This window comes from Arvicola amphibius, chromosome 10 (genome assembly GCF_903992535.2).
Source record: "Arvicola amphibius chromosome 10, mArvAmp1.2, whole genome shotgun sequence".
NCBI classification, from domain to species: Eukaryota; Metazoa; Chordata; class Mammalia; order Rodentia; family Cricetidae; genus Arvicola; species Arvicola amphibius.
Window position 1 is genome coordinate 97,135,453 of NC_052056.1, and position 22,156 is coordinate 97,157,608.

At 48.0% G+C, this 22,156-nt stretch overlaps 1 long non-coding RNA gene across 2 annotated transcripts; it reads right to left on the reverse strand.

Moving 5' to 3' along the window:
- Positions 1-10,186: 10,186 nt before the first annotated feature.
- LOC119825170 lies at positions 10,187-14,136 on the reverse strand. Of its 2 annotated transcripts, XR_005287176.2 has the most exons (4): positions 13,930-14,136; positions 13,326-13,404; positions 12,315-12,379; positions 10,187-10,377 (listed from the first exon to the last, which is right to left on the reverse strand). It is a non-coding gene; the product is annotated as an uncharacterized LOC119825170 (long non-coding RNA). The 2 variants fall into 2 exon arrangements; XR_005287177.1 differs by lacking the exons at positions 10,187-10,377; positions 12,315-12,379 and adding an exon at positions 12,429-12,481.
- Positions 14,137-22,156: the final 8,020 nt, after the last annotated feature.

The window sequence follows — 22,156 nt, forward strand, 5'->3', positions numbered from 1 at the left end:
CTTAGCAGAAGGTGTATTTGATTTCTAATCAGTGAATAAGAATTCAGTGCAGATTTTCACTACACTTTCTCTTTTTTCCTCTGTAGTTATGTTTCCATTCCTTACTCCACTATATGAGATGCTAAATATCCCTATTTTTCCAAACAGGCTTATGTACGTTTTCTATAAATTTGTAATAAAGATGAAGCAAATCACCTTGAGTCAAATCAGAAGGTGGAATGTGGTTGTTGTCAGAATGCTCATGGTTTGATCAAGTGTCAGGCTGTGAACATGTCATCTGTGCCCTTTCTGTAAGTGTCCGTCATCAACTTTCTCTTTCTGCTTCCAGACCCGAGTGGATTTTCTTCAGCTGATGATGAACACTCAGGACTCCAAAGGCAAAGAGTCCCCGAAAGGTAACCCAGGGTGTTTCATGGTGTGTGGATGAAGAAGCCCAGAGAGTCACCACAACAGGTGTCGAACAGTGAACGTCTTCCCTGGACTCCCCACATCTCCTGACAGGGCTGCAGCAGCGTGTGGAACAGTTCAGCTGTGAAACCAGACAAGGACATTAAGAAAGAAAAGAAGGGCCTACTGAAGCTCCTTTTTGGCGCCTCCACCAGATGTGAGCCCCCCCGCCCCCAGCCAGCCTCACCTACTCTGGACTTGGAGCTGGGTGCAGGGGAGGTGTCTTGCAGGGAGCACTGGGTCCTGAGTTGCCGCTAGTGGGCAACCGTGGCTGGGCAGGCTCCTGCAACACAGATGGAGCAGGCCCAGTTGTCTCAGGGACAGCAGCCTCAGCCCTAGATGCTTTCCACAGCAAGGCAAGATCCTGGACTCCTCAGTGCCCACTGCTCCAGCACCTCAGTGGGACTGCTCCTCCCTGGGTCCTGTCATGACTGAGGCCAGGCCTGTAGTCTGTGGAAGGAACAGGGTGGTGGTTTCCTATCCTCCCCAGAGTGGGGCAGAGCTGGAACTCAAAGAAGATACTGTGTTTTGTTTTGTTTTTCATTAAAAACGAGAGTATGGTGGTTCAAAGGCACAAAGAATTGGAAAGGCCGGCCTTTTCCCGGGGAGCTTTGTGGAAAACATCTGAGCAGACTCCACGCTGAGAAAGGGTAACATCACATCACACGAGGAAAGAACACAGAGCAGCGTCATAGGCAGGGCACATCTGTGGACTTCCAGATCTCCAAGAGCTGAGCAGAGGATGAGCACCTGACTCCAGAGCCCAGACCTGGTTACCCCAGAGAGCAGAGGCGCCTTGTGTGGTTTCGATCCCTCTGGGTTCTGATGTGTGAAGTGTGCCCTGTACTGTGTCTAATGGACTATAGAGAGAAAGGTCTATTTTTTAAGATGTATAACTAAAATGGACAATTGTTTACAAGGCTTAGCTAATTTATTTGCTTTGGTAAAACTTGAACTTTCTCGTAACATCAAATTCTTTGGACTATGATTTTTAAAAATTATTAATTTATAAAATGATGGCTAAGGAGAAGCTGGATTCTCTCCTGTTAAGAGTAAGAGATTCTTTTTGACGTAGACTGCTCCCCCTCCCCTGCTTGTTGCCCTCCTCCTCTGGTTATATTTTGCTCCTTTTGGGCAAAAATGCCAGTTTCCCAAACAGACAACTGAATCGGAACCAACAGGACCTGGAGCAGGGAGACAGTGGCTCCTGCAGAGAGGAGTCAGTGGGGCCCACCTGTCTGCTTTGATCAGAAACCAATGAGAAGACCTAATCATTTTGTGCATTTTTCATTTTCCTAGAATGAAGTGGGTAAAGTAAGAAGAAAAATAAAGGACAACCATTTACTAAATATGTTTTTGTTTGCTAACACAAGCAGCTCAGTGCCTTGGTTGGGAAGGAGAAATTGAAGTTGTAGTTGCTGTGTGTGAATGATTTGAAATGTAATTCCCATTTGACCCTCAAGTGGTCTGCATGCTCACAACACAGTAAAAATTCAAGAGACAGTGGGGGTAAGAGATGCAGTCATGTTGAAGTGAAAGGCTGTAAGAAACACAGGAAATTTCCCATTCATCCACTGTGAGTCCCCCACCATCTTGCATGTGTTCCTGGATTCCCACAGTGATATGGACTGTGTACAGTGTGTATACGCCATTGCCGTTCTCATTCAGACTTGGCAGATGCAGGAGGTTTAGAAAATAAACAGCATTCTCTTCTCTACTCCACCACCACTGCTGACCGAGATGTCCCGAGTGTGCTTGCTCGCTCTCTGAAGCCGTACATTAGCCAGCACACCAGTAGATAGTTAAAAGTCTCTTCCATCTATGCCCGCCCAGTGGACTGATGTGTGGGGCGAGTTTATCCAGGAGACCACTGGCTCCTGTGACTGTGTCGAAGCTCTGCAGGGTTTGCTGCTAGTGCTGTGCCCACACCTTCCAATTGCCGCAGGGTCCAGCCAAGTCCATCTCTTTATGGTCATCCTTTGACGTCCGGTAGTGTCTTCTTCCAGTTTCATCCCAGCGAGGGTCTGAGTAGTCCTGGAAACAGCTTGAGGAAAGACAGCCTAGGAGTGAATGCGATTGTCCCACAGTTCTCTTCTGGGTAAGTTAAGTAAGGAAGTCAACACACACCCAGCCTTTTCCTGTTCCTTTTTTAGCTGTAAGAAAAAGGAAGCTGGGAAATATTCACATAAACTGGAGAATCAAGTAACGGCGAGGGGGTCCATTGTCCTCAAAAGATGTACAATATGGTTGGAAGAGGAGTCATTCCTGTTAACCTTTTCTTTCCTGTTAACCATTTTTATGTAAAATTATTGTGTAGTATGTTCATTTGTGTTAAATTTTAAAAAACAATTGGATATCCATGTAATATATAAAGGTTTGAGGAAATTAACTTTACTTAGAAAAAAAAGCCGACATCAGCTTTCATGTGTGTGAGTTAACACCAACATGTCATTATATTCTTTGTTTTTGGAAGTTAGTGTATTTTATGGAAATTTTAAGAGTTAAAAGACTACTGCAAGTTAAGATTATTTATGTCTTTTCTCCATATTTTCAGCTATGTGACTGGCATATCCCTGGTAACAGTTTTCTGGTATAAATTTGGCTAAAATTTCATCTGCTGGTAGATCATTAGGGGATAGAATGTGTGGCTTTCTATTGAGTTTTTGAAGGCAGTAGATGGATGTTGTAACACGGGCTTGTTACACGGTGGTGGTAATGATAAAATTACAACATATCGTTCATTGTATGTCAATTTTGAGGACTGGATAAAAGATTTCATTATTAAAAATTTATATTCAACCCTAAAAAAATGAAAAATCCCAGAGAGAAGAAGGTGTCAGGACATATGATTGGGAGACGGGTCCAGGATGGAAGCATTTCTGCTAAATTTCAGAAAGATGTGAACATGGATGATATCCATGGTGTCCATGGGCGCTTTCGGCAAGTACACTGGTGTAAATGGTCCAGAGCCTGCAGGGCAGCCACAGAGAAGCATTTTGTGCCCAGAAGCCCTCAGTGGTGCTGGGGCATCTGTCAGAGCAGAGTCCGATTCTCAGTTCCTTGCAATCCCACTGATTCTGGATCTCTGCCTGGGAATTCACATCTGGGCTCCATTTAGGAAGCAAGCACGCTGTCCAGCAGTGGGGACGTCCCTGGGAGTGAGTGGTGGAATTGTGTTCAACAGCTTCTCTGCTCTGTATAAATAGCGTCTGAGAAACCATGTATCCTGCTCTTCTTCGTCCTTCAGGCCCCCGGTTCATAACATCGTCCCTGCTAGCTTTGTGACAAAACTGTTATTACTGTTATAGCTAAAAAACAACTTTAAAAGAATGACTCATATCTAGTTATTATCCAGCATGAGAAGAGTTTTCATGCCTTACTTATTTGCTTTTTTAAAAATATCGTTCAAAATGTATCATTCATTTCTAACAATGTGATCTTTCTCATCCCCTGTTACTTTCTTCTGATGATAGTTACTTTGCATTTCAAGTTGTCATGCGTGTCCCTTTTACGTGGCCTTATGAGACCTGGCATCTTCTGTTCTTTCATTTCGATCACTGGAAAAGACTTTAATTTTAGTTTTCTGGCGGAAGCAGAGCTTGGGGGAAGGATACAGGAAGATCCCCTGTATACCTCTGCATACACTCCTCCACCACAGTGAAGCCGATGCCGGACAAACACACTGCCATTTCCTGTCTGTTTTTGTTTTTTTTTTTCATTCAAGGAAAGAATATCTCGCATTTACTAATAGTAATGTGGAGAAGGAGGCTGCTTGTTCATTTCCCAGCTGCGCAGACCCAAATCATCACATAGAAACTATATTAACTACAAGACTATATTAACTCAGACTTTTAAACTAACTCTTACATCTTAAATTAACCCAGTTCTATTCATCTGTATATCACCACAAGGCTGTTGCATACCGGTAAGGTTCTGGGGTGTCTGTCTCCTTTGGCAGCTACATGGCGTCTCATTGATTCCGCCTCCTCTCTCTATGTATCTCTGTATTTCCTGCCTAGCTTTATTCTGCTAAGCCATTGGCCGAAACAGCTTTATTCATTGACCAATAAAATCAGCGCATATACAGAAGAACTCTTCACATCAGTAATATATTTGTCCTGGTCACTCGTGCTGTTACTGTGACAAATGCCTGACAAAACCCCTTCAGGACAGGATTATTCTGACCCACGTTTAGTGGTTCAGTCCACCACGGCGGGGAAGACTTGGTGACAGCAGCAGCGGCAGCAGCGGGAGACGGCTGGTCACATTGCGCGAGTAGTCAGGAAGAGGAGAGCGTTCACCCACGTTTAGTGGTTCAGTCCACCACGGCGGGGAAGACTTGGTGACGGCAGCAGCGGCAGCAGCGGGAGACGGCTGGTCACATTGCGCGAGTAGTCAGGAAGAGGGGAGCTGAACGCTGGTGCTTACCTCACACTCTTCTCTTTATTCAGGTGGGGACCCCAGGCCAGGGAACGTGACACCCACATTTAAGATGGGTCTGCCCACATCAGTGAAGATAATCCCACACGGTAATGTTCAGTCTCATCTCCTAGGCAATCCTAGATCCTGTCAAGTTGACAGTCAGTATTAACCACTGCATCTCTTTATAAGTGTGTATGAGGACAGTCTGTGGTGGGTAGCGCTACACGTTTGTGGTGGCGAGTCTGCTCTAACAGGAGAGATGGGCAACAGGTGGCCACCGGAGTAAATTTCAGTCCCCGTGACTCTGGACCTCCTTTCTCTGCTCTTCCCTAGACAGCTGGGAGCACCATTTAAATTTCTTCTCAGCTATGATGTTCTGCTTTGATCTCCCTTACCCACAATGCTCTTTTCCTCTTAGCTCTGTCTGATATGGAGGCCACAGCCCAATCAGTTGTTTTCATTTTCCCTGGCTGTGAGGCCACAAGCACGTCCACTCCCGTCATGACGTATACCCTGGCCACCCAGCCTGATGTGCAGAAGGAACTTCCGGATGAGATTGACAGAGCTCAGTCCAACAAGGGGAGAGGATGGTACCCGGAGAAGGCATGCAAATTTAAAGAATTAGCAAGAACATGACTTATGGGTCTCAATAAGAATTTTTACAGAGGGCCATGCGATAGTTCTTCCACCCAACAAGAGTCTAAGAGAAACAGAGGAGGGACATAGGAGAAGAATGCAACCCATAGAAAAGCACACTCCTTATACAGTGCTGGCTCTGATGTATCTTTATCTGTTATGACAATAATACTAAGTAAGAGACACCCAGAAACCCTGTGTGACACTTGTCTGGACAGTTATCTGGTGTCTGGACAGTTATCTCTGCTGATGTCTCTGGTGCTGTCCCGTTATCTATGGTGGTAGGCTGGCCTTCCCGGGTCTGTGCAGGCTGGCCTGACACTCCTCTCAATGGCTCTGCTGTCCAGTGCAACAGCACGGCATTTATGTGTGTGGGTGTGTGAGTCACCTAAGGATTCCTTTCTTTCCTGTGGTTTTCATAGTGCATCAGAGGACTTGCTGCCTGAAGCCGAACATCACTTTCATAATTTCTTGGAGTGTCAGTGCCCTCTGCTGGCCATAGCTTGCATTACAGTCCGTGTGCTGGACAGGTTCTCTCAGGGAGTCTCTAGGTCAACCCTCTGAGGGGGCTAATGTTCCAGCTTCATCTGAATGGGAATGCACCTAGATGTGCTCAAGAGGAGTGCCTGCCTTTGGGCTTTCCAGACCTCCTAAGTGCTGGTCGCCTGCTGGAGGGACGCAGCTGTAGGTGTGTCAAGGACAGTACTAGGGCTTTTTTATGGGGCCCCAGGGCAGAGAGGGGCCCAGCTGCTGAGTTTGGGCTCAGGGCTGTCACACTCTATGTTATTCTCAGTATAGGAGACCTGGTCAGGACAGTCGATGGTGGGGACACTTTTCTCTATGTTATTCTCAGTATAGGAGACCTGGTCAGGACAGTCGATGGTGGGGACACTTTTCTCTGTGTTATTCTCAGTACAGGAGACCTGGTCAGGACAGTCGATGGTGGGGACACTTTTCTCTGAGCTCTTTGTTTCCTCAGCCTCCTGCCGCCTTGTCCTGGGTTGACAAACTTCAGTTAACAAGAACAGTCAGCCAGAAGCAAACGTACAGGAGCCAAAAAGCAAGGTGAGCACATTTAGAGACTCTCCCGGAACTCTGGACTTTGATGGATTAGGTCTTTGTTTTAGTTCTGGCGGGTGGTCCTTTCTACGTGCTGCGTTTTACAGCCTGAGTGGCACCTGCATCATGGAGTCTGTCTTGGGGCTGGGTAAGGTCTGAGTCCTGTTACACTGGGTCACAGTTAGTCGGCTGCAGTATCTTTCATCGCTATGGTGGGCCAGGAGTAGAAGCTCATGAACTCTTTTGTCAACAATGAAGCTTACCTTTCTCCCCAGTTCATGCAAAACTATAAAATGTGGGTAAGACATATGTGGAAATCCTATCAGAGCATTGGGGTGTGAGAGTCTCCAAGTGAGGATGAGCCCCCTCTACCAGTAACAGCTGGTGGATCCCAAGAGGCCCATAAGGGAAAGATTCCCACACAGGAAGAGTTGTCTTCACATCCCGCCTCTTCTGCTGTCCACGGGGGACCCCGGCAAGTTCCCCAACCTCTGGGCCCGACTCTCCTCACTGGCCGTGGCCGGATTGCGCTGGCTTGGTAAAGGGTTGTCCTCAGTCAAGAGGGTATTTCCCGTTGGGAGCTCCAGGCCCACTGCGGGGAACATCTCATGGTTGAAAGGCAGGGAGAGGACCGCGTGGCCAAATCCAATGTCCTTGTCATGCTGTCTAGGGAGGGCTTTATTTGGTGGGGAACAGAACTGTAGAAGAAGAGGAAGCCCAAACAGTGGGGAGTTTAAAAGTACACTGAGCTATGGCCAACACCCCAAAGAAGAAGATAAGAGGAAAATACGGTTGTGTCATTCAAAGGCAGGCAGACCCCGCAGAACCTCATGGTGGCAGGCTGGCTTGTAGGGACCGTACTGGGTATGAGGAGAGGTGGGGAGGGGGCTAGTGGCCTCCTGAAAGAGAAAAGTGCATTATCTTCAGGTGAACCTGCGTTCCTACAGGGGATCTCCTAGCTGACCCCCTGACCTGTCACTCTGGAGCAATCTTTAAGGGCTGAGATAGGGCAAGGCCCCACCTAAAGGGACAGTCCATGGTTTATATTGAAATTGTTTTTAAAATTACGTTATTATTTCATGTGTCTGGGTGTTGGTGACTAATCTCAGTTGTCACTTACACCACATCTCTACTCCATGCAGGCACTGGTGAGGGGTTTTGTTGCTTGGATCATCTGAGGTGGGAAACCTTGGTCACACCTTTTGGTGGCAGCCCACGGAATAGGACCCGGAAGAGGAAAGCCTTCGTTGCTGTTGTTCTTGCTCTCTCGGCAAATTCCTCGCTCCTGTTGGTGAGGCGTTCCTTCACCGGCGTTAGACCCTGCTTAGGGATTTCACTGCAGACTGACGACCAGCAGCTCTCCGGGACTCCCCTGGACTCCAGCCGCCGACTCCGGGGCTGCTGAGGCTGAGGCATCTGGGTTCCCAGACTGAAGAGCTACCATGTGCTTGTCCTTCCATCAGGAGACGGCCTTTGTAGGACCTCAGCCTGTCAGTCCTCTCTTGATATATATGCTTCTGCTGCGTAACGCTTACCTCACAATAGGTCGGAGGACAGCTGAGAAAAACCTCATCTACATCTCAGCCACCCACTTGACATTCGATTTTCACATCTAACTGTTCTTTGGGGCCTGTTCCGTGGTCGCACCCTCTCCTCATTAACCCTTTCTTGCACTCAGACCTTTTGTTCTCCCAAGGATCAACTGTTCTTTGGCTGGCTGTGGGGGTGCACATCTGTAATCCCACCATTTAAGGGACTGAGACTGAGAGGGGAGGATCTGGAGGTCAAGGAAGGTGAACTCCAAGGCAGCCAGCACTGCACAGGAGACCCTGTGTGGTCAGTGCCCTTCAGAATCATTTTCTGTGTGTATCTCCATGCTCTTGCTTCAGCTCTGCTGAGCCTTCTGTCTGCGTGACAGTTGATCACACTTCCCTGGTCATAGCTGCTTGAGGTATGTTTTGATTTTGAAATTACCTAGGGTATCTCTCTCTCTCTCTCTCTCTCTCTCTCTCTCTCTCTCTCTCTCTCTCTCTCTCTCTCTCTCTCTCCGTGTGTGTGTGTGTGTGTGTGTGTGTGTCTGTGTATGTGTGTCTGTGTCTATGACTGTGTTTGTCTCTCTCTGTTCTCTGTGTGTATATGTGTGTGTACACCTACTTAGGTATTGTGCATGTGTGTTTGTGTACAGGTAGGGGTGTATGTAGGTGAAAACGTGAATTTGACATTCTTTGCCTTCCATAGTTCCTCTACTCTTAGTTTTCATTGGACCACATTCTGTCACTGAACAGCTCACCATCTGGGAAAACTGTCTGACCAGTGAACTCTGTTGCCCTGCTGTCTCCTCAGGATTCTTTGTCTTCTTTCTTCTTGCTGTGATAGAATACTGACCAAAAATACCTTCAGAAAAGCAGATATTTCTTTCATCCACCGTGAAGGGAAGCTGGGGAAGAAACTCAGAGAGGAACCTGGAGGCAGGAACAGAAACTGAGGTCATGGAGGAACACTGCATACTGGATTGTTCCTCATTGCTTGCCTAGCTTCCTTTTTATACCACCCAAAGTGACCAGTGCAGGGTGGCATGACCCATAGAGGGCTGTCCTTCCCAAATCAAGGGCTAATCAAAAAACACGCCACATATTTCCTTCAGGCCACTCTGATGGAGGCATTTTCTCAACTAAAGTTCCCTCTTCCCAACTGACCTTTCTTTGAATCAAGTTGAAGACAATGAAAGAGAGAGAGAGAGAGAGAGAGAGAGAGAGAGAGAGAGAGAGAGAGAGAGAGAGGGAGGGAGAGCAATAAAGGAAAGAAGGAAGGAAGGACAGAAAAAAGGAAAGGAAGAAAATGATAGAAACTTCCAGCACATAGGGTAAGAGATGCACTCAACCATGCCATTTTTTTTTTTTTTACAAATACGAGTGCTGGGTTTCCATTTTAGGTCCCTTTTCTTTCTCAGCAGGCAACACACTGACGGCCATCTCCCCATCTTCCATCTGTATTGTTTTCAGGGTCCATCAAACCTGCAGAGGGACAGTGACTGAGCATTCCCAATGCTGTCCTTAGTAATCACATGGAGTGTGCCGATTGATTCCCTTGTGAACAATTTTACAAGTATGGTCTTTTTTTTTAAAGTAGGCCTTCTCTAGCACTGGCCAGGGCTGACAACTGCTCTCCTTCTGCCTCTACCAGTGCACAATGGTGCTCATTCCACACTCTGACTTGGGAAGCCTGGCTGCAGTCAGACCCTCAGCTTTGTGAAGGCAGAAGAGGTTTCCAAACCATTCCCTCCATACCACATGGGTCTTAGGAAATAGTAATTTCCTCTTAAAGTCTTCCCACTGTCCTGACTTGGTCCCTGTACATCATTCTATTATCAGTTTCCTCGTATGTCATCATGTGGATATGATCACATGTACCCTATAGCTGGGAAACCCTATACCAGTGTCACCAGAGGTGAAGGGACAAATAGGACACATGCCCACGTCTTCACACCCACACTCTCACAAGGGCACACAGAGGACCCAATCACAGGTATCCAGGAACATGTCGGTGTACAAAGGGCCCTGCTCAGGTAGCTTTAGGGATATTAAAGTTGAAGTTAGTGTTACTGTAACAGACAAAAGCAAGCTCTGTGCATGCATGTTTAATCATATCTTTTACAAAGAGGACCAGGCTGAGCGCCTCTCCTTTTCTATGAAGTCTAGTGTTTTACTCCCTTTGGGCTTCCACAGCAGCAGTGTGCCTCTTCTGCATTGCCAAGGAATTGCAGTCTCCGTTCTGGTTTCCAGGGTGTTCCACACTGCACACAATCTTCCTTACCTGAGGAAAAAGTACACACTAACATGAGGACTTTGGTAGAAGTTTCCGTATCTTCATTCTTTGATGACTGTTTAAAATTCATTTGTATTTAAGTCCGAGGCTTGTTGAAGGAAAAACAAGAAGCTTTAAAATTCAATGCAGAGATGTGGGTGGCCTACACTGATACCCAGGGCCCTGGTGGCATCAGGGCCTGAGCTGCCAAGGGCCATGTCTGTGACTGTGTGGATGTGAGGATGCCCAGGGTCTGCACTGCCACCTGAAGCCATATTGGTGACTGAGGACCATGTCTCCACTGGGGACATACTGATCTGAGTGCCCTGTGTTCCCACCCAGGTCCATAGCCACATCTGGTCCCAAGCTGCTGCCAAGGGTCACGACTGGGTCTGGGGTCATGCTATACCTGGGGTCTGTGTTGATATCTATGGCCTGTTTTTTTTTTACCACTGTGGGTCATGTGAATCATGTGTATTGAAATTCAAGTGCCATGCTGAGAGGGCCCTTGCGTTTCACTGGCCCTGGAAGATCTGGCCCTGCCCTACCCTGGCTGCTGCAGCAGGAATGGTGGCCCTGCTCCTCGTGAAAGAGTTGGCCTCACCCCTCATTGGCCCTGAAGACCCATCCCTGGCAGAGCTGGCTCCACATTCAGGAGAGCTGACCCCACACATCAACACAGACATGGGACAGCTGATGGTGTGGTGCAGGAGAGCTGGCTCTGACCCTCACTTGATGCGAGAGGTCCAAGTGAAGACCTTGCTTGACCAACTGAGCTATCACCCAGGCCATCATCCACTGCTTTGAGTTGGCCCAACCCAACATCTACCCCATCTATGACCTGCTGGAGGACATGAAGGGACCGGTCCTGTAAACTATAGCTGCAGGGTCTTTATGACTCAGGGCAACCATAGGATACCCTGGAGGACTGCTAGTGACAGTCCAGCATTAATGGTGCACCTTGAACCAGACCAGCAACTCATGACAATGAACATTTGCAAGTAAAGGTGTTTGAACTAAAGCATCTGCTCCATGACACATCTCAGCTCCCAGTGCCACTGAGACAAATGAAGAGGTGATGGAGAGGCAGAAAGACTGAGACATGAAGTATTGGTTTTTATTGTAACCTTTATTTTTTTAAATTATCTTGGGGAAGGGGACACTTGCAAGGTGAATGGGGAATGTGGATGCAATTGGGGTGCATGATGTAAAATTCCCAAAGAACCATGAAAAAGTCCTATGTTTTTAAAAATTCAATGCAAGCTGCGCAGTGGTGCATGCTTTTAACCCCAGCACGTTGGAGGCAGAGACACGTGGACCTCTAAATTCAAGGCCAACTTGGTCTACAGAGCATTTCAAGACAGTCATGACTGCACACAGAGAAGCTCTGTCTTGAAAAAAAAACTAAACAAAACAAAAACGTCTATGCAGAAACTAAGAAAAAAAGGAAGGAAAAAGAAAGGACTAAGTTTGTGGTTCTGAGACTTATTTATATAAATCCAGTATTGGTATATATGGCGTAAAACTCTCTAAGTAGTTTAAAGTGACCAATGGAGTTTGAAGGGACTTATGGGGATAGAAGGGTGCATGGGAGGGGATATGCTCAACATATTTTTCTGACAATATTTAATGTCACTGTATCATGAATTCTAATTGGCATTAGTAATCAAAATTCAGAGTCAGACATGAGGGTTAATGCTGAAGATCAGAAAAGCAGAATGGTCAGCCACTAGAGTTCTTACCTCTACCAATGCTCAGACCAATGGGCAATCCCGTTCTCAGGCTGCCTCCTCAGGCTGACTGCCTCAGACTGCACTGCTCCTCAGACTGCACTGAGCTCCTGTCTCTTCCTGCCTTATATTCCTCTCTGTGTCCAGTCGTTCCATTCCTGTCTCCACTTACCTAGTGCTGGGTTAAAGGCGTGGGATCCCAAGTGCTGGGCTCACCTTTGTGTGGGCTCTGTTTCTCTTTTAGATGGGATCAATTTCATGTAGTCCAGGGTGGCCTTGAACTAACAGAGATCCATCAGTCCCCCAAGTCCTGGGATTAAAGACGTGTACCACCACTGCCTGGCCTGTAGTGGCTTAGGTCTGCACTCTGATCTTCAGGCAAGCTTTATTTATTGAAGCACAAACAAAATATCACTAAACCTATGCACACTCCTGGTCCCCCATGACCTCTCTTTTGCTTCTCTGTGTCCCTTTGTCGTCAACTGTGGCCTCTGTCCTCCTGGTCACCTATTCTCCCTCCTGACCACTTGTGTCTTCTTCTAGTCACGTATCTCTTCCTGCTCACTTGTGTCCCCAGTTGCCATCGCCACATTCCCGCCTGATGACCTGGGCTCCCTCCTGCTCACCCAAGCGCCGTCTGCACTGCATGCTCTTCTGACACCCAGCCTCCCTGCTTTATTCTCTCAAGCCTCACTCCTTGCACACACCTGTGTCCACGCTTGCCAACACAGGTCGCTCATGCTCACACATGCCACCTCCTGCCCACCAGCGCCTCTCCTGTTCACCCAGGTTCTTTCCCAGTCGCTGGTGTCCCCTCCAGCTTCACCTGACCCCTCTGCTGCTCACCCATGTGCTCAACCTGCCCAGTTGTTGCCCAGTGGAATCAACCCTGCCCACCCACGCTCTCTTGTGTCCATTCCTGCTGGCCTGGGCTGCCTCTTATGAACTAGTCCCTCTCTCTTGCTTTCCGGTGCCCACCCTGCTGTTTGGTGCCCACCCTGCTCCTCTGTGCCCACTCTGCTTCTCTGTGCCCTCTCCTATCCACCTACATACCCTTCAGCTTACACATGTGACCCTCTCTTGGCCTGGGTTCCTGACCACTCACCTGCACCTTCTCCTGGCCACTGCTTCCCTATCTGATTAATCTTGCCTCTCCATTGTTCCTACCTGTTCCTCCCCACTCAGCCCTGCCCCCTGCTGTTCACCTAAGTCTACCAGTGAGCTCACCTGTGCCTGTCCCCTTGATCTGTATCAGCAGTTCTCAACCTGGGGGTCACGATCCCACAGGGCTCCTGTGTCAGATATCCTGCATGTCAGATATTTACATTATGATTCGCAACAATAGCAAAATTGCAGCTATGAAGTAGTAACGAAATACTTTTATGGCTGGAGGTCACCACAACATAAGGAACTGCATGTACTAAAGGGTCACAGCATTAGGAAGGTTGAGAACCACTGATTCTATAGCCTCTGTTGATTACCCGTGTCCCTTCCTACACAGCCTTGTCCCCTCAGTCTTGCTCACCCCCCCTGCTTCATCCTGCCCCCACCCGCTCACCGTCACCCCAGGCTCGCTCCCCCACTGTCTCTCCCCATCCCTTCATGCTGTTCCCCCTCCTGCACACAGCTGTCATTTCCTGTTCATCTGTGTTCTACCTTACTTCTCTGCTGCAACTTTCTGCCGACCCGTGTCCCCAGCTACTTGCCCGTGTCCCCAGTGCCCACCTGGATCCCATTCAATTCGCCTGTGCTTCCTCTAATCACTGATTCCCTTATTAATCTCCTCCATCCCTCTTGCTAACCCATGTCTCGTCCTGCTCGTGTGTGTCACCTCTTTTTCACACGCTCCTCTTCCTGGTCAGCTGCGCTGTCTCTGGTCACACAGGTTCTCTCCTGCTCACCTGACCCACACATGCATACATGCATGCAAGCGCACACACACACACATACTACTGCACACGACACATATGCACACACACCATGGCACGCTCATAGGTCCTTCAGCTCACCCACGTCACCGGTGCTCAACTGGGTTCCCTTAAGCCCAACTCTGCCCTTCCTGCTGACCCTTGGACCTCCAGCTCACCAGCGTCCACTCCTCCTCCCCCTCCCCTCTTCTGAGGACATGCCAGCCAGTGCTCACACTGTCAACTCTGGCTCATGTGATGCAATCAGGCCTTCTTGTGATCCTCCACGTTTTCACTTCATCAGTCTGTCCTCTTGAGTGGCCCATGTCACCTCCTGCACACCTCTGTCCCCTCCTGTCAACCTATGTCCCGCTCTATTTAAGTAAATCCCATAATGATCAACTGTGCACCATCCTGATAACCCATCACCCCCTTTCTCTCCCACCACCCCTCTTTCTCACCTGCTCACCTATATATCCTAATGCTTTCCTTTGCCCCCTCCTGCTTACCCTGACTGGTGACAACCTGCCTATCCCTGCCTATCTCAGAAAGTCCTAGCGCTCCCTCTAGTGGCCACTCAGCTCAGCCTACAAGAGGTAACAAGGCCTCTGGTCAGCCAGGAACACATCAGGGGCAATGCCTAAGACCACCAGGTTATAGACTTCCCCAGAGTCAGCCAGGAACATGTCAGCTGGCCATGCCTAAGGCCACCAGGCTATAGACTTCCCCAGGCACATGTGTAGTCAGCAGAGTGGGGATCCATTGGAATCAAGGGCTGGCCTTGATTCCATACACCTCACACTCAGATCAAACCTGGAAAATGCCAAATGCCCCCGACTCTGCCCCCAGGTTGTGAGGAACCAGCAAGGAAATAAGTTGATCTACAGGGCCCTATATTCTCTCTGTCTATGGATGAGTCTGCATAACCCCAGATGTGGCAGGAAACGAGATTGTGTCCCTTTTATTCAATGCGAGTTTTTCAGCTCTGCCTACCTTTTCTGGTTTGACCTTTGATCTTCTGATCTCCAATTATTCCACACTGGTATTTTTCTATTTATTAGATTAAAAAAAAATACCAATCCAAGTTCCCACTTCCTCCACTCCTCCCATTCCCTTCACACACCCTCCTACCCCAGCCCCCTCTAATCCTCAGAGAGGGTAAGGCACATTGCTTTGTGGAAGGTCCAAGGCCCTCCCTACTATATCTAGGCTGAGCAAGGTGTACATCCAAAGAGAATAGGATCCCAAAAAGCCAGTACATGCAGTAGAGATAAATCCTGGTGCCACTTTCAGTGGCCCTTCAGTTTGCCCCAGCCATGCAACTGTCACCCACATTCAGAGGAACTAGTTTGGTCCTATGCTTGTTCCTTCCCAGTCTGGCTGGAGTTGGTGAGCTCACATTAGCTTAGGCAAACTGTTTCAGTGGGCGAACCTATCATGGTCTTGACCTCTTTACTCATATTCTCATTCCTCCCACTCTTCAACTGGACTCTGGGAGCTCAGTCCAGTGCTCCGATGTGGGACTCTGCCTCTGCCTCCATCAGTTGCTGAATGAAGGCTCTATGGCCACGCTGATATTAATGGCAGACCTCAACCAGTCTGGTTTCAAGCCCCTTTGACTTGCATAATATGTATTATGCATAATTATATGTTGAATTATTATATGCATAGGTATGTGTGATTATTATATTATGTGCACATATATGCATGATATGCAAAATTATATTTCTAATATAGACAAATTTATTTTCACACCTTCCTTTATGTTCCTAGCTAGTTGCCTCATTTTCCTCCTGTAGTAAGATATCATGTCTAAGTTTCAGAACTGTTTGAAGGCCTTTGACTGTCTAGAGGCTATAATAGTATTCCAGACATCAAATGGCCTGTCCTAGAATGGTTCAGGACACTATGGGGACCTCAAAGACCCTCCCTATGGTCTCTATGATGGATCTCTACTTCTCCTGAGCTCCCCCTGAGTCATGAGAGGCCACCAAAATCCATGCGTAGGATAGGGCTGAATTACCCAAAAAGAACTCAGATTCTATGACCTCTGTCAAGCTTGTGACTTGCCACCAAAAAAACTGCTGCCATCTGTGAACTGGGTAACCTCAGGTTAAAGTGTGCAATCTTATAGATCAAGTCTAGCCCCGCAGGATACTGTCAATTGTCCCCACAGAGGAGTCCTTGGGGGTTAGAAACTGACCGTGGGCTGGTGGGATAGCTACCTTTGCCCTGTGATTTCCAGTATCCAGAGGGATGCTGTCATGGACAGATGACCCAAGAGCCTGCAGGTATGAAAGAAAATACAGTACTGAAATTACAACTCTTCCAGCCGCTTTTTAAACTTTTAGTGGTTGATATGTGCCTTGCGCGCCCCCTTGTGGCCTCAGCGGGGCTGTGCATACACTAATCTACCCGGCCCAGTTCTCCAGAGCTTGCTGAGCATCACAGGTGAGGTTAGTGGAGCAAATGCAGTGACCCTGACAGAAACAACGAGGAGCTTGAGTTTTTCCACCTGAAAACAATAGACCCCAAAGAAAAGGAAATTTCCCCAGGATCTCGTGCCAGGGGAAGGAAAAGACACCAGCCAGAGAGGGAACTTGTTTCCCGGAGGAGTCCACAGAATTCTCACAACTCCTCAGGCCACCTTATAAGAAAGACTGAAGCCACAGCTTGAGCAGGGCTGCTTAAATGTGCATACCCTTGGCCCTCTATGGAAACCTGCAGCTCACTTCGGATGACTGGGTTGTCTCTGAAGCCCTTGACTCTTCCCAATGTGACCACATTACATAAATCTCCTTTTCCCACTATTAATTTGGCTGTTTCAATTGGCTTGTTGAAAATGGGTGGGCAAACCTGGTAGCTTATTGGAAATGGATAAACGAACCTGGCTTGGGGCACAGGCTGTGACCCCGAGTTCAGTATCACAAGGCTGTCCTGAAACTAGAGGCACACAGCTGACCTCGAAGGGTCCCCTCAATACGAACTTCCTTCTGAGTCACCCTAGAAACATCCCTCCGCTAACACACACTCACACCCACTGTGATCCAGCCTGGCCCTTGTGTGCCCAGAACAGCCTGGGACAAACCTGGATCACATGGGCCTCTCTGGGGAGAGGGCTGCGCCAGTAGCATGGGCCACCTAGTGTGCCCTGGTACCACCTGGATGGTGCCAGGAAGAAGTGGCTCTCCAAAAAGTCACCCCTATTCTCGGCAAGATCCCAATAACTAGCTCTGCCCCAGGGATTCTGTGCCCTAGTTACTCGCAATTGGTTGGACAGTGCCCATCCTATGTGGTAGAGCGAGCCAGCTATATGTCTTCCAGGAATAATGCCCAGCCCATCTTCCTGACCTTCCAGGAAGGACTTCTCTGTGTATCTCCAGGTATGACCTGCTTGGCCTCCCTCCTGTGTCCAAAGCCTATTCCTGGCTGATGGATGCTTCCTGACAAGCAGGAATCATGGGGTTGAAGGCCAGATGATGGGACCCTCCACACAAGACACCTCTTCCGATTTTGACTTCTGTGATGCACTTTTGGTGAGTTAGGTGGTTTTACACTTATGAAAAGGCCTCGTGTGAAGGAAATAAGATTCAGCTGTGATGCTCGTGTGGAAATGTCCAGTGGTTAGATGGGATGCTGTGTGTTTACTCACACGTGTGTGTGTGTGTGTGTGTGTGTGTGTGTGTGTCAGAGCCAACATCAGCTGTCATTTCTCAGACATCATTCACCTTGTTTTATATGACAGTCACTCGGCATCCTAGAGGCTGTAGACCAGGCTGGCTAACCAGTGAGCCACAAAGACCCACCTATCTCCACCTCCACAATACTGAGATTAAGGCATCCACCACCTATGCTGGCTAATTTCATGTCAGCTTAATACAAGCTCCAGTTATCTGAAAGGAAGGAACCTAAATTGAGAAAATGTGTCCAGAAGATTGGCAGTCGGGTATTTTCTTAGTTCATGATTACTGGGGGAGAGCCCAGCCCACTCTGGGTGGTGCCATCCCTGAGCTGATGGTCCTGGCTTCTATAAGAAATCAGGCTGAGCAAGCCGTGAAGAGTAAGCAGTAAGCAGCACCCCTCCATGGCCTCTGCATCATCTCTGCCACCAGGTTCTAGCCCAGTTCGAGTCCCTGCCTTGTAAACCCTTTCCCCCCCAAGTTGCTTTTGGTCATAGTGTTTCATTTCAGCAACAATAACCCTGAGTGATACACACACACACACACACACACACACACACACACGGGTTCTGGGACTTGAACTCGTGTCCTTGTGCTGGCGTAGCTCTCTCCTCCACTAACCACATCCCCAACCTTTTCTCCCTATTTCCACCTAAACCTCATGTCAGTGCCCTGGAGATTGGTTTTGGCTTTTGGTTTTTCAGATTTCTTTTTTTTTGGGGGGGGAGGGGCAGGTGTGTCTCTGGGCCTCTTTGTTCCTCTTCTCAGCGTGACCGCATTGAATAAATCTCCATTCTCTGCTTGTCACAGTCAAGTCTTTAATTGGCTTTTGAGGTAACACTAGAAGGCGCTGCCTGCTGCTGCCGGTCCCACTGCTAGGAGCTGGGAGTTAGAAACAGCCTAGCGCCAGGATCATTGTGCTTAAAGTCCAAGATAATCAGCGTCCAGCCTGAATGCTAAAGTCACCAGCCAAAGATTTCTAAATCCTGGAGTAATCGGTCCTGTCACTCAGGGCCTGGCACCGTGAGCTTCTGGGCCTGCTGGGCTTAGGTAGAGCAGAAAGATCCTGGCCCGCTGATTGGTAAAGCTGTTTATCGCTGTATCTACATGTGTCTCGTATTTATGTTTCTGCATGACACATGTGTGTCACTCGTCTGTGTCTTGGTGTGTGTCTCTATGTTGGTGTCTATTTGCCTTTGTGTGTATGTACCTATGTCTCTATGTCTAGTGTCTGCATATGTCTAGGATCCTGTCTCTGTGTGTCTCCATGCATGTGTCTTTATGTACATGTCTGTATGGATCTATCTCTATTCATTTGTCTCTATATGTCTCCATGTGTATGTGTATGTTTTTAGGATCTCTATGTGTCTCCATACGTATGTATGTGTGTGTGTGTGTTTAGGATCTAGAGATTATGTGTGTCTCCATGTTTCTATTTCTCTGTGTCTCTGTGTCTTTGTATATATGTCTTAGTATGTGTTTATGTGTCTGTATGTCTCAGTATATGTATCTGTGTTTCTGTGTGTTTGTTTCTAGAGTCTGTATGGGTCTCTATTTGTATATCTCTGTGGATCCATTCTTTCCACAGAACAATCAGAACCTAGGGCCCATACACAGTCCACACCCATATCTATCCTTTGGGGGACACAGGGCAGTCAGTATCCTGGAAAATAAGGCCCACAAGGGTCTCTGACTCACGCAGCCACTTCTTCATACCTACCTGCCCCCACGGTAGTCAGCACAGATACCCACAAGGCACAGCCATCATGTGACGCACTCACCTGACAATCTCTAGTTGGTGGTTTTCTGGGAAGTTCAGTTGAAGATGTGGGAGAAGCCCTGAAGAACGGGGCTCCCTTACCTCGGACTACACAGGATGGGAAACTCCAAACCCTTTTTACCTGAAGCCAGGCTAGCTAGTAGGACCTGAAAGAGAGACTGGGACACCATGAGGCCAGTGAGTCCCAGCCCGGGACCCAGCATTGCTCTGTTAGATAGCACATCACCAAGGCCTTGGCCTGAGTCTGCTGACTTCTCAGGGACTGTCTCTAAAGTTGAATGTCCCTGCCCACTATACCCACTCCATCTGCCCCTGAGTTTGTGTTATTTCTTACAGGCCCCTCTTGAAACATTTTGGCAGCTGCCCTTTGTCAACTGTCTTCCCAATGAGTGGCTTTCTTCCTTTCAGATTTTGCGGGCTTTTGTGTTGTTTTAATGCTCTCTTTAAGTTGGTTCTTTGTGTCGTTTTGGTTTGTTTTGAGATGGGTATCATGCATCCCAGGCTGACCTTGTGAGAATTTTCTACAGCAGAATTTTTCTATTGCAGAGGGACTCAGCAATATATACTAATATATAGACCTAATAAGGTCCCAGTGACAAACCGAAGCTCACTCTGGGGAACCAGTGAGTTTATTAGGCTTATTTACGATCACGAGTGAAGAGATATAAGCAGGAACATGAAGGACCTTGAGGAAACCTCCCTGGAAATTCTACACCCAGTGGATGATGGCTTCTTGAGCTGGTGTTGTCGGATGGACCAGGTTATAGAGTAGGACCTTCACAGCAGCAATCTCTTATCAAATGGAAGTGGTGTCTATGCAATCAGGCCCTAAAGACACAAGCAAGTTACATGAAGAATTTGTCCAAATGCCTATGGTTCTACTCTTGATACAATGCTGTCTGCTGCCAAGCATGCACCTATAGTCTCATGAGGTGTTGTTCCCTATGATCAGTTGCCTGATGAAGAGGAGACCAGGGCCTGGTTACTGATAGTTCTGCACGTTATATAGGTACCAACCAGAAGTGGACGGCTGCAACCCCTTTCCGGGACAACCCTGAAAGACTCTAGCAAAGAAAATCTCCATAGTGGGCAGAACTCTCGACAGTCCACATGGTATTACAGTTCACATGGAAGGGGAAATGGTCACATGTGCAATTGTTCACTGATTCATGGGCTGTATAGCCAATGGACTGGCTGGATGGCCAGAGACTTGGAAAGAGCATGATTGGAAAGTCGGTGAGAAAGACATCTGGGGAAGAAGATTGTGGATAGAGCTCTCCAAATGAGCAAAGGATGAGAAGATACTGTGTCCCATGTAAATGCTCATCAAAAGGTGACTTCAGCTGAGGAGTTCAGTAATCAAGGAGATAGGATGAGCCGTTCTGCGGACAGTCAGCCTCTGTCCCCAGCCATTCCTGTCATTGCCCAACGGGCCCATGAACAAAGTGGTCATGGTGACAGGCATGGAGGTTATGCACGGGCTCAACAACATGGACTTCCACTCAGCAGAGCTGACCTGGCTATAGCTGCTGAGCGCCAGATCTGCCAACAGCAGAGACCGACACTGAGTTCCAGATACGGTACCGTTTCCCTGGGTGACCAGTCAGTGACCTGGAAGCAGGTCCACGACATTGGAAAGAACAGCGCTTTGTCCTTACTGGAATAGGTACTTACTCTACCTATGGACTTACTTTCCTGCACGTAATGCTTCTGCCAAAACCACCATCTGCAGACTTACAGAATGCCTGATCCACCAACGTGGCATTTCACACAGTATTGCTTCTGACCAAGAAACTTAGTTCGCAGCCAGAAAAGTGTGACCGTGGCCAATGATCATGGAATCCACTGGTCTTACCATGTTCTCTACCATCCAGAAGCAGATGACATGGTCTTTTGAAGACACAGTTACAGCACCAATTAGTTGGCAGCAGTGTAGAGGGCTGGAGAGTTCAACAGTAGGTGGTATATGCTTTCGGCCAGTGTCCAATATGTGGTACTGTTTCCCCCATAGCCGGAATCCACAGGTCCAGGAATCAAGGGGTAGGAAAAGGAATAGTTCCACTCGCTATCGCCCCTAGTGACCCACTAGGAATGTTTTTGCTCCCTGTTCCTGAAACCCTAACTTCTGGCCTATAAGTTTTGATTCCAGAGTAGGGAGTGTTCCTGCTAGGAGCTACAACATACTCAGACTTCTCCCTGGCCACTCTGGGCTTCTGATGCCCTGAAACCCACAGGCTCAAAATGGAATAACAGAGTTGGGGGGGGGGGTGACTGATCCAGATTACCATGAGGAAACTAGATTGTTTCTCCATAATGGAGGTAAGAAAGATTATGTCTGGCGTGCAGGAGACCCTTTAGGGCATCTCTTGGTGCTACCATGTCTTGTGATTAAAGTCAGTGGGAAATTACAACAGCCTAAGCCAGGCAGGGTGACAAAGGGCACAGACCCATCAGGATTGAAGGTGTGGGTCACTCCTCCAGGAAGAAACAAGACCCACTGAGGTGTTTGCAGAAGGTGGGGGAAATACAGAATGGGTTGTAGAGGAAGGTAGTTATGTTTCTGAGACAGGGCTTCTCTGTGTAGCAGCCGTGATGGTGGGGAAGTAATTATAAACACCACCCAAGCCATGTGACCAATTGCAGAAGCGAGGATTATAGTAGGCACAAGTGCTGCTGTTGTATTTTGTTAAG